We start from the raw sequence: 13,652 nt of genomic DNA, 5'->3' as shown, positions 1-13,652 counted from the left end.
CATTCTTGAATGTTTTAGCTATATGTTTTGGGTCACTATCCAGTTTCCATGACATGTTCTTGAGAATGAGCTTTCTGGGCATTGGCAGTATGTTTTACTTCAGAATGCCTTAATATTCTGGACATTTCATTGTACCCTGCACAGATTCAAGACACCCTGTGCCAGACGCAGCAAAGCAGCTCCAGAACAGTGTTCTTTTCTTCGAACGGTTCTTTTTTGCCTCTGTGAACAAACAGTTGATTTGCCAAAAAGCTTGAAATTTGTCTCATCTGTCTGGAGAACAATTTTCCAAAAACATTATAGCTTGTCAATATGCATCTTTATTATTTCATATTTTATACTGCTTATCCTATATAGGGTTGCAGAAAGCCCCAGAGCCTATCCCAGGAAACTTCAGGCATAAGGCAGTTTTCACTCTGAACAGGGAACCAATCCATCACAGGGCACACATGCACACACACCACACTTACACACTCATTCACACACTATTGCCAATTTGGGAATGCCAATTAGCCTAATCTGCATGTCTTTGGAATGTGGGAGGATACTAAAACACCTGGAGAAAGGCCACCAAGCATGGGGAGAAAAACTCCACACACAGACCGAGGCGGGAATCGAACCTTTGACCCTGGAGGTGCGAGATGTTAATAGTTGTAACCATTACACTGCCTTTGTTAATATACAGTCTGGCTTTTTATGATTTGCTTTTAACAGTGAAAGCCTCCTGGAGCATCTTCCATTAGGTCCACTTTTGGTCAAACAGCCAGCGACGTATGATGCTATCAGACACAGATGTAACGTGACCTTGCTGTTCGCCTTGAATTTCTTTTGGAGTTTTCCTTGCTCTTTTGGATACCACCCATATTATCCTTCATAAATTTTACCTTGAGTCCACATCCAGGAAGGTTGGCTACAGGCCTATGGGCAAGAACGTGCCACAAGGGAAACCCAAAACCTGGGTTGTTTTAATGTTAATGGTTTTAATGTAATGGTTTTATGTATACAGAGTCAGCTAAAAAAATTTATACACATTTCAGGTAAGGGAAAAATTGTATAAATATTTTTATTTTTTATATATTTTTATACCCTGCAGATTTTCTAAGTTTGCCCGCTTACAAAGAAATGAAGGGTTTATAATTTTTATCATAGGGTAATGGTACAGGATAGAGACAGAATATCAAGCAAAAATCCAGAAAAAGCACATGATACAAATGTTATAAATCGATTTGCATTTCAGTGAGGGAAATAAGTATTTGATCCCCAAGCAACCAACAATAATTGGCTCCCACAGACTGGTTATGTGCTCATATGGTACACATTAATTTAAGAAGGAGCTCCTAACAACAACGCGTAATGTGTATAAAAGCCACCTGACCACAGAATCTCTATCTTCCATTCAAATCTTATCACTATCAGCAAGACCAAACAGGTGTCAAAGGAAGTCAGGGACAAGACTGTAGATCTGCCCAAGGCTGGAATGGGCTACAAGACCATGAGCTAGAAGCTTGGTGAAAAGGAGACAGCTGTTGGAGTGATTATTTGCAAATGGAAGAAATACAAATTAACTATCAATCGCCCTCAGTCTGGAGCTCCATGTAAGATTTCACCTAATAGAGTAAGAATAATCATGAGAAAAATTAGAAATCAGTGCAGGACTACAAGGGAGGAGCTTGTGAATGATCTCAAGGCAGTTGGGACCACAGTCACCAAACAAAACATTGGTAACATGATATGCCGCCAAGGATTCAAATCAGTGCAACAAGGTCTCCCTACTCAAGAATGCACATGTACAGGTCCATCTAAAGTTTGCCAATGAACAGAAGTGAGACCAAAATTGAGCTCTTTGGCATCAACTTGACACTCTGTTTTTGAAGGGAAAAAATGCTGACTATGTCCCCAAAACACCATCCCTACAATCAAGCACATGCTTTAGGGCTGGTTTCATGCTAAATGTACAGACTGACTTTGCTGCATTGAGGGGTTAATTTATTTTAACGTTAATGTATTGTAACTTTGGACGAGAACCTCCTGAAGATGGGTCATGGATGGGCCTTCCAGCATGACAATGACCCAAAACATACTGCCAAGGCAACACAGGAGTGGCTCAAGAAGAATCACATTAAGGTCATAGAGTGGCCTAGCCAGTCGACCATAATCCTATGGAAAATTTAGGGAGAAAGACGAAACTTTGAGTTGGCAAGTGGCAGGCAAAAAATATGAAAAAGTAAGAGAAAATCTGTAAAGAATAGTGGATCAAACTGCGTCCTGAGATGTGTGCAAACCTGGTAACCAACTACAAGAAAAGTCTTACCTCTGTGCTTGCAAACAAGTGTTTCTCCAGCATGTACTAAGTCATGTTTCACTTGAGGATCAAATACTTATTTCCCTCACTGAAATGCAAATCAATTTATAACATTTGTATTATGTGCTTTTTCTGGATTTTTGATTGATATTTGGTCTCTATCCTGTACCATAAACCTATGATAAAAATTTTAAACCCTTCATTTCTTTGTAAGTGGGCAAACTTAGAAAATCTGCAGGGGATCAAATATTTTTTCCCCCACTGTGTGTGTGTGTATATATATATATATATATATATATATATATATATATATATATATATATATATATAAAATGAGACTAATATGATAATATTATTAATATAATATACATCATTCATCAGCAGTGATCCACCACAAACTACACCAGTATCTGAAGAGCAATAATTATTCATCTTCGTATATCAATACTATTATAATAAACACTTATTGCTCTCTAGTTGAAACCAGAATTAAAAATGTATCAACTTTTGCATCTAATAAGAAAATGCTGTGTCATTGTGTCAGACTTCATTAATTGTGATTGTACTCCATCAGCTGTAGTTGTACTGATCAGTCGGTCAACCTTTGGATTAGTGCGATTTTACTGGATCAGATGCTCAATATATCAAGATTCCTTAATTGGAGTGGATCATTTGTAATAGATCACATAAATTGTTTACATCAGTTGTATTTGTAGTAAATCATTTTTAGTATAATTTTGCAGTTATAGAGTTACAGAGTGCTGTGCTTGATCTGCTGTCTTATAACTTCCTTGTAGTTGCTCATTTGTTGTAGTTGTTTCAGTTCAACCTACTTGCACTGAATCTGAAGTAGTTGTTGTGGTGGTTGTATTAGATCACTTGTAGTTGAACTAGTTGTCATGTGCTGGACCAGTTGTAGTTTGCTGGATGAATTAATAATGTACTGAGGTATTTTGTATCTTTTGTATTTTTACTGGATCAGTTGGATCATTTGCATTTGTACTGGATCAGTTGTAGTTATATCTGTTTAAGTTTGGAGGACACATTGTAGTTTTACTAGTAATTCAATTTTTTAATTGTGATTAATTGTTAGATGCACTGGAATAGTTGAGGTATACCACATGAGTTGTAGCTGTACTGGATCAGTTCTAGAATTGTGGACCAGTTTTTGATGTTCAGGATCTCTTGATTATCTGCATTGTAGTTAATTATTTATATTGTACTCGATCATTTGTAGGTGTTCCATGTGAGTTGTATTTGGGTGGAGTATATTTTATTTGGATTAGATATATATAACCCTAACCCAATATAACCCTAACATTTATTTCTGCACATAACTATTGATTACTATTGATAAATAACAGTTGAAGTGGGTCAGTGCTGGTCTTTTAACACTTTTATCTTTCATAGTTATTCAAACTATGACTAAACCATTGCATTAGAGCTGACATAAATGATGTGGTGAAAAAAAAAATCTGGGCAGATCAGAAACTTCAACCACTCGTCCATCAGTTAGACATCACCAGAGGTGGAAAGAGTAAAAAAATTTTGTACTCAAGTAAAAGTACTGTTACTTCAGTGAATTTTTACTGAAGTACAAAGAATGTTACCCTTATAAAAATCTACTCAAGTAAAAGTAAAAAGTAGCTCATTAAAAATTTATTTAGAGTAAAAGTTACTGAGTTCCTTTTTTTTTTTAACAGCAGGAGTGGGATGGGGGATGAAACACCCGTGCATAATAAATCTGTTCCATTTGTTGTGCTTGAAATCAAAGTGGTTGCTTAAATATGACCAGGGGTTTGCTTCATAAGAATTTGTTGGCATTTCACTTTCAGCTGTGTCTGCATCACTGGCATCTGTTTTGTCCTTCTCCATCATTCTTGTGAATTTAGTGTGTTTATTCTCCATCAATTAATCAGTGCAGTGGTTTCCGGGGTGCAATTTTTTTCCTTCCACGTTTTATTATTTGTATTATTTTTTATTAATTTATTTTTTACTCAGTAGCGAATAAGATTTCAAATGTAGTGAAGTACAATACTTTAAACAAAACATACTTAAGTAAAAGTAAAATTACAGATTTTAAAAACTACTTTAAAAAGTAGAAGTACACAAAAAATCTACTCAATTACAGTAACGCGAGGAAATGTAATTCATTACTTTCCACCTCTGGAATTCACAGAGTAATAGGTGGATTGCAAGTTATGGAAAAAATAGCTCAGATACTGACACATTTAATATGAGAATATAAACTGATCTGATATTATCTAGTTTGGGTTAAACTCTAATGCAATCAAGCACATATATTACAGTCCTCTTTAAAAGTTATGTTAGACACACTGATATACTGTATATAACTGATATAACTGATTTAGCTTATCTAGGACAAATTAATTCAATCATGATTTAATTTCTAAACTAAAGTTTATTGTCCCTTGGTGCAATTTCAATCTGGTATCATCGTGTCATCAAGAATTTGATTCCCTTCTCGGGTGCATGTAGTTTGCATGTTGCATGGATTCTAATGCGTACTCTGATTTCGCCCCACAGTCCAATGACATGCAGAGTAAAATAATTGCCATTCCCTAATTACCTATAGTGTATGTATTAGTGCGTGCGTGCCTGCCTTGTGCCCAAACGGCTCCTGGGATAGGCTCCAGGCATCTTGTGACCAAGTACAGGCTAAAGCTAATAGAAAATGAGTGAGTAAATGTCACATCGTCAGTGCTTTCACTTAATATTTAGCTTTCCTTTTTCTTGTGTCAATTTTCCTTATTTAAATGCATTAAAAAAGTTTAGTAGGAGTAATGGAGGAGCAAAAAATTAGAACATACCTGACTAAGAATTTTTAATTAGAATATTTCACCAAGACTTAAGTTTAAAATAATAATTAAATAAGGATGCAAATCATGCAGGGAAGCAGGGTCACTGAAGGCACTGAGTTTATTCCCTAGTGAAGGGCATAGCTGAAGGGGTAGGTCCAAATAGTGACATCCGTTAGAAATAAAATGACATCTATAAAAAAGAAAGTAAAAAACTCACATTGTTTTTACCTAGTCAAGATCTCGCAAAAGACAGTCTGAAATGAAAAGATGAGAAATCTTTAGAATCAGGACTTTCTAATACATAATGTCCTCAGAACAGCCTTACTCTGATCATCCAGGACTGATCATCCAGAACTGAAAAAGGATCCAAGTGAACCCAAATACAGACAGCAGCTTTTAATAACGTAAGACTCAAGACACAAAACAAACACGGGAAATAACGGAACTGGCAAAGTGAGGACTATCTGGGGACTGTTAATCAGAGAACGTCGTACAGAACCAGATATAAATCTGAAAAACAGACAACACAATCAATTACCAGGGATATTGGGAGGATGGAGTGCTAAGCAACAAAAGTTAGGGGAAACTGTTTGTGCACTATGCTTTGACCAGTAATGAATGAATTACTTAAATACAAGGCCGGAGCGTGCAGGAGAATTGGTTGCAGATGTGAGTTAGTGATCAGGGCAGCTGTGAGTTGGTCTGTGTCATGTCCATGTTAGTTTGCCATGCTGTATTCTGAACAATGGAGTTTGACACCAATTCTGGCATGTGTCTAACAAGATACAGATGATTAATGTTATGTATATATGTTGGCTCTGTTTTGTAGTCAAATGTCATAATGTATAGGCATTGTGCGTTTTATATGAAAAGAGTTATGGCAAGCATTGTTGGCAAGTATCGGATTGACGTGACCAGAGCTTACTGTTACTGTGGAGGAAAGCACCTTGTCTTGTTTATCGTATTTACCAGATGTAGAGGATACAACCACAGATTGTATCACTGGTCACCTGCTGAATTTTGTACATAAATGTGGTCTAAATTATGTTTTTATTAAGGAATGTCTGGCAGGATTGTGCCAAGATGGATCCTTAATAATGGTAGGGAAATAAAAGAGTGTAGTCATAACTAAAAAGTAAGTTCTTTTTACTTATTGTGGCATTGTCTAACCATACAATGGAGTTGTCTGTACCAGATGCAGTCAAGAATTAGATCAACTATTTTTCAGCTTTCATTGACAGGTTTGTCTGTATTGTTCATATAATCAATAATCCAAGAACTTAATAGATTTTTAATGATGTAGGTGTATGTTTGACAGCAAACGAATGAATCTCATCTGCTGTTTGGATGATGTATGCTGCATTGTACAATTAGTTTGCAGCTATAAATGCAAGCAAAAGTAACAGCAAAGTTGAGTTCAATTGCCGTCAGTAAAAAACCTTAGGCTGATGTTAAACACATTTCATGAACTTTTTATGACCTATCTGAGGCTCTGCCATGCAGAGACAGTACAATGTCTCAATTAATCAATCTGATAAAAGGCAGCAAGTTGATTTTCAATACCAAGAGCAGGAAGAGACAGACAGTGGTAGACAGTGGGTCTACACAACTGCAGGTGAGGCTGCACAGCAAGGTGCATTAAATGCCATAAGACTATAAAGTGACGACAGGCAGAAGGTAATAGATACTACAATATAATATGAAGCACTATGCAAAAGAATGGTCACATGTGAAGATCAGTATGCTGGAAATCACATAGCCATGCTCTCTACCATTAATCCATAGAAAATATGGTGGAAATAGATCTTTTGAAAATAGGATTCTCTGGTGTTAAACAGAGTAATAGGAATTTTAAGAAGAATGCCAGTGTATCAATGCACAAGGCCCTTGTACAACATGAGCACATAGTGGATACCATTGATGTGGGTATGAAAAAGATTTTTCAGTAATGAATGCCGCACACTCAAGCTGATTTTATATTTTTCTAGTTTTATTCTCATTAAAAAAGTTGGACATTATCTTATCTCTTGGGACCACATAAAATATGTCAGGATGTGGGTAGCTACTAAAAGATCTGCAGACCATTTAGTGTGTAGACAAAGAGGCACTATCACTCAAGCTTCCCCATATCTGTCCATCTGGGATTTGATCAAATAAATGGTCCAACTGATACTTTTACAGTAAGATGCTGTACACAAAAAAAGAAAAAGTCATAAAATTTGATTGTTTTTCTTTGATAATTTAATGTTATACAGTGGCTATAGAAATTAACCCATCATTTTTTTTTTAAAGGCACACTTGTGTGGAATGTTTGATATTGTTGTCATATGCACACAATGATCGCTGCTTATGATAAATTTTTGCAACTGCTTCAGAGTTGCTGTAGGCCTTTTGGTAGCCTTTCTGACCAATTTTCTGTCCCTGTTTGTAGCCGGGATGGTCTGTGGTATACCAAATCCCTTCCACTTCTTAATAATAGACTTCACTGTGCTTCTAGGTGGTGATAAAGCTTTTGAATTTTTTTTATATTCATCTTCTGTTGCGGGCTGCACAGTAGTTAGCACTGTCACCTTGTACCTCCAGGATCTGGGTTTGATTCCCGCCTTAGGTTTGTGTTCATGGAGTTTGCATGTTCTTCCCACCATTGGGGGGTTTCCTCTGAGAAAAGATAAATAATCTGACCATATAAATAATTTACACATCTCTACAAAAGATGTGTAGAGATCTGTATTTAAGTAATTCATTAATCACCGGTCAAAGCATAGTGCACAAACTGTTTTCCCTAACTGTTGCAATATATGCATTGCCTCTTGGCATCTTGCCTCTCAAAGACATGTTGGCAGATGAACAGCTTACAACAGTCATTTACTCTATGAGTATGGCCAGGTACATGTATGTCACTTACCTGGGAGGGAAAGAAGGCAGTAGGAGTGTGAAGGAAGAAAAGGAAACTTTGGGTCCTGGCATTTGTGTGGATCTTACTTTGACATGTTTTAGCTACCTAAACATTGTTGCAGACCAGGTACATCCCTTCATGTCAATGGTATTCCCTAATGGCAGTTGTTGATTATGTGCCCAGACACACTATAAAAATGGTTAAAGATAATATATATATATATATATATATATATATATATATATATATATATATATATATATATATATATATATATGTGTGTGTGTGTGTGTGTGTTTGTGTGTGTGTTTGGGTATTTTAAGTTTTGTTTTATTTTATAAACTACTGTCAACATTTAAAATTCAAATTCCCAAATTCCAAACAAAAATTATTTAGAGCATTTATTTAAAAAAAAATGGCAAGACATCTAAATATCCAAAAAGATGCAACGTTTGCAAATGTTGAATAATGCAAAAAAAAAAAAAATTTATTAAAAAATAAACCATAGACTACTACTGTTTTAAGGATCATCCAGAAAACGTATTGGGTCCATGGCCAGAAGTATTTGGTGGAATAACCTCTATTTGCATCACAGCTTTTGTGTGTCTTGGCATGCTCCACATCAGTCTTTCACATTACTGTTGGGTAACTTTATGCCACTCATAGTGCAAAGATTCTTGTGACCATGCGTTCACATTGCAGACGTTTTCAATGGGTTTCCGATCTGGAGACTGGACCTGGGTCTTGATCTAGTAGTCCTCCATCCAGACCTTGATTGACCTGCTTGTTTAGCATGTAGCATTGTCCTGTTGGAAAAAGAAAACAATCTTCAGAGATGGGGAACCTATGTAGTCACAGCAGGATTCAGAGCAAAAGCTTTTCCAGGACAACCTTTTACGTGGCTTTGTTCAGGCATCCTACAGGCAAAGACAGGCAAAGACAAATCTGCAGGATTCTAGCATTGCTTAAGCAGCCCAGGTCATCAACGATCCTCCGCTACATTTCCCAGTTGGTGAGAGACACTGTGGCTTGTAGGTCTCTTCGGGTCTATGTTTAACCAGAAGATGACCAGGTGTTAGATAAAGCTGAAAATTGGAAGATGACCTTAGTTCATGGGAGGTCTCTATGGTCCAATTACTGTTGTTTTTTGCAAAACTTAGAATAGGCTGAGTTGGTAACTTTTTTCATTGTTGTTGCTTTTTTCTGGCTTTGCATAACTTTAGCCTGCCTCTAGTAGACTGTTTCAAACTGTCCTCACTGTGCACTTCACCCCAGTAGTAGTTTGCCTATCTGTTTGAAAGTCACTTAATGTCAGCCTGTAGTTGTTGAGTGACTTTCAAATTATCCCCGTCAGTATAAATTCGTTTTCACCCTCTGCCAGTCCGTAGCTTTGTTGCCTCCAGTGTTCGCTGCTTGACCATGTTCTTGTGTACTGCCTTTTATAAAATTAAAAAAATGCAAGCAATCTCATGCTCACTGTATGCCTGTGCCAATAAAGCCAGGATTGAACCATTCTTTTTCCCAATCAAAAGTTTTCTTTTTAATTTTTTTGGTATGGTCAATTTATATGCTTGTGTGGGAATTCAGCAGACACTAGAATTCGGGTAGCTGATTTAAGAGATGGATGGATGGATGGATGGATGGATGGATGGATGGATAGATAGATAGATAGATAGATAGATAGATAGATAGATAGATAGATATTTTCAGCTCTTTTTACAATCACACTGTAAATATTTAGACATCTCATTGTAACTGCAGAATTATTGTTGTAAAACACCTAAGAATTTTGATAAAGCCTTTGATAGAGCAATAATGGTCCAGTGGTGTGATTGCCTGGATGCTGAAACAGGATCCCCTGTGCTGTGGCTCCACCTAGTGTAAATAGTGCTTGCTGGTTTACTGCAGTTTACAAACTACAAAATCTACATCTCGTCTGCATGTAATTGTCCTGGACTCAAGTGACAAACTTGCACACTTTTAGAGACCCCGAACCTTTCACTTCCTTCTTTAATTGCCAGTCCATCCATTTATCATTTAATGTAATTAAAGTAAGTGTTGCTGTTATTTAGCGGCAATCTGAGGTGGAAAACCATGATTTGGGGAATAAACTAAAATAAGCATGCCTGATGTGGGACATCTCTATTTTACTTTCAGTTCCCCGTTCATGTTTCCTTTCACTGAGTGGTATGTAAGTATATGTGTAAGTATGGGTAAAAGGACCAGGACAGGACATCGGTGAGGTACACACTGAGAAACCTACTCTTAACTTTTTCCATAGCAACCTCACTGATGTATGAGGGGACATGGCAGTCCTACTGCAGCCTCACTGGATGATCATCTCCTTAGTTTTGCTGATATTGAGGTCATTGCACCACTCTGATAACACTCTGGCGTCATCTCTGTAGGCTGTCTCATCTCTGTCAGTGATGAAGCCTATGATGTGAATGTGGTCAGAAAATGGTCTTTGAGCTGTGCTGGGTGACACAGAGGAGAGTGAGGGGGTCCAGTGAGTTGGGGAAGCAGCTCCTTAGCATTAGTGCTAAAGAAATAAAAAATAAAGACAATACTGTAATTAATTCCCATCATAAATACAATGTTCTATATCTAACAGTCACAAACTCCACCAGTGGTGATGAACTACAGTAAACTAGTTTCTGCAGCCCTCAATGCACACACACTTAAATACACAGCTATATATATATTATTATTATAATTTTTTTTTTTCAGCATGAAATGACTTTGGGTTCTGTACTAAATTCCTGCTTGAGTTCTGCACAGGATCATAAACGTTTCTTAGCACTGCACTGTTCTGGACAGAAAGCTCTTATGTTGTACTTGACCCATATTAAATCCACTCTCCCAGCTTGGCCCTGGGTTCACCTACACTACCACCACTGGGACCATTTTTCCCTTCACTTTTCACATTCTCCCCAGTTCCTCTTTTAAGCTTTGGTACTTTCCTACTTTGCATACTCTTTCTTCAAATGTTGCTGTTACTTGCTGCCTCTTGTTACCTATGTCTAGCCTGTTTGTCTGGATCTGGAAGACCTCAGGATCTTTGACCTGTTATCGGCCATAATCATCTAAATTCATCATCTAAATTTGAAAGGATCTTTTACACACTCGATCGGTGCAGATGTTCCTGTACACAATGCCAGCTACTTATTTATTTTATATATGTGTGTGTGTGTGTGTGTGTGTGTGTGTGTGTGTAACTCCAATGTGAAAGTTTCTCAAATGATCCCCTCCAAAAGTGAGTCAATCTCCCATAGACCTCCATGTCACTTACTCATTTACTCTAAATGATGGCAGCCCATTCTTGCTCAATCAATGCTTGAAGTTTTTCAGAATTTGTGGGCTTTTGTTTGTCCACCTGCCTCTTGAGGATTGACTACACGTTCTCAATGGGATTTGGGTCTGGGGAATTTCCTGGCCATGGACCCAAACATTCTATGTTTTGTTCCCCGAGCCACTTTCACTTTCCCCATGTGATCATTTCTGCCTTATGGCAAGGCGCTCCAGCATAATGGAAAAGGCAACGTTCATCACCAAATTATTCTTGGATGTTGGCAGAAGTTTCTTTCAGGGGATGTTTTTGTACCATTCTTTTTTCATGGCTGTGTTCTTAGGCAAAGTTGTGAGTCCACTCCCTTGCTGTAAAGGACCTGCACACATGAATGGTCTCAGGATGCTTTACTGTTGATATGGCACAGGACTGATGGTAGCGCTCAACTTTTCTTCTCCGGACAAGCTGTTTTCCAGACGGCCCAAACAATTGTAAAGTGGATTCATCATGGAACACAGCAATCGAATCCCTGTAGCTTTTGCAGAATATCAGTCTGTCCCTGATGTTTTTCCTGGAGAGAAAAAGATTCTTTGCTGCCCTTCTTGAAATGTATAGTGTAAACTGAGCGCTAACATCAGTCCTGTGTCATTCCACAACTGTATGTTCTCTTTTAGAGCATTCACATTGGGCCTGTACTTACTTTAGAAAGTATCACAGTAAAACTGAAAAAAGAAGAATATGGGTTGGTTGCTATTTAAAACCACTGCTATAGTTTGCCCGTCCCTTTTGGGACTCTAAAAACATATTACTCACTCGTCTGAGTGACTCAACTGTAAAAACACACAAACACACATTGCTAAGTGGTGTGAAGCCAGCTCAAGGACTCTGCCAGGTCCACACAGGAAATAGATCACATGTTGACACCCAGAGCAAACACACAGGCACACACACACACACACGCTCTCTGAAGCAGCTTGAAATTTATAAAGGGAACGTTTCAGGCAGAAGTGTTTGCTGGACTGGACATCACATTGCAAAAACTGTTCAGTGAATTTTCTCCAGTTAACATGGGACATTTTGTTATTTAGCTATTTTGTTTAATAGTTATATTATGCTGGATGTTTGTGTATAGATTATCCGAACCTAAACCTACAGGCGGCATTTCTAACCACTTGGCTTACTCATTGGCTATTTATTAAGTTATTGAGCCATCACTATGGTGATCATGTAAGGTGGCTGAATGTAATCTTTTAGCAGTGGACACACACTTAGTGTTTTACTGTTTGAGAAGAGGTTACTGTATCCGTGATTATAACTGTGATTATAAAAGTCCCCTAACATTTACATTTAGGCATTTGGCAGACGCTCTCATCCACAGCAACTTCATTCCTTCATTACAAATTTCTTTGTTACAAAATTACAAAAGTTTCCTTTATTAAATAGATCCTTATACTGGGTTACTAGGTTACTAACTACCATTAGTCATACTGTTGGGGAAGATGTTTTCTTTTTCTAGGCGTGGATTTGAGTGTAAATGCCACCAGTAACTTAGTTATTGGCCAAAACACAGTGCTGGTGCTGATTATATTTTTTATGTTATCCATATAATACAGAAAATGTGTGTGCCGAAGAAGTTTATGCAAGTTTATGCAACATGGAAGTGACCGATCTTGCTTCCCTAAAGTTGCTAACTTTAGCCTTTTTGGAGAGATTTTACATGTGCTCCCAAAATTCTCACTTCAAACAATAATAATTTAAAATGCACATTATTCATATTTCTTTATGGGAATTGTTATTAAGATGTAACAATTTTGTAACCTTCTAGAAGCATATGAGCTATAAAAAATGTTGCTTAAATAGTTTTTTTGGTAAAAATTTAAAGCAAAAAAATCTGTAGTGTCCGTAACCATGTCAAATTCATGTTGCAATATCTTAATAATTTAGCATTTAAAAAAAAATACACTTTTTCAAGTTTACATCATTTTATGTGAAATCTAAATTGGCCAATTTTCATCTAAATAACAGTTAATATCATTAAACTCATCATTAAAGCATGAAATTGTGTTTAGCAAATGTGTCTCTTTTTATCTGATAAAAATATAAATGTGTATGCATATTTACAAAAAAGAAGCATGGATCGAGAGACAGGAAGCATTAAGTACTATATGAAACATGGTGTTTATATGAAAATTCACTTTTCCACTTATGTGAGACAATTTTTAGCATCAATACCATGTTTTGGCCATTATGTTTAAAATGCTTACCAATAAGAAAAGCTGGATGGATTTTGTTTTGTAGCATTTTTATTTATAGTGATATTAACATCAGCACATCCTTCGTCTT

Source organism: Clarias gariepinus, chromosome 23 (genome assembly GCF_024256425.1).
Source record: "Clarias gariepinus isolate MV-2021 ecotype Netherlands chromosome 23, CGAR_prim_01v2, whole genome shotgun sequence".
Taxonomy (NCBI): Eukaryota; Metazoa; Chordata; class Actinopteri; order Siluriformes; family Clariidae; genus Clarias; species Clarias gariepinus.
The sequence above is the reverse complement of the archived record's forward strand: the minus strand, read 5'-3'. Positions refer to the sequence as shown.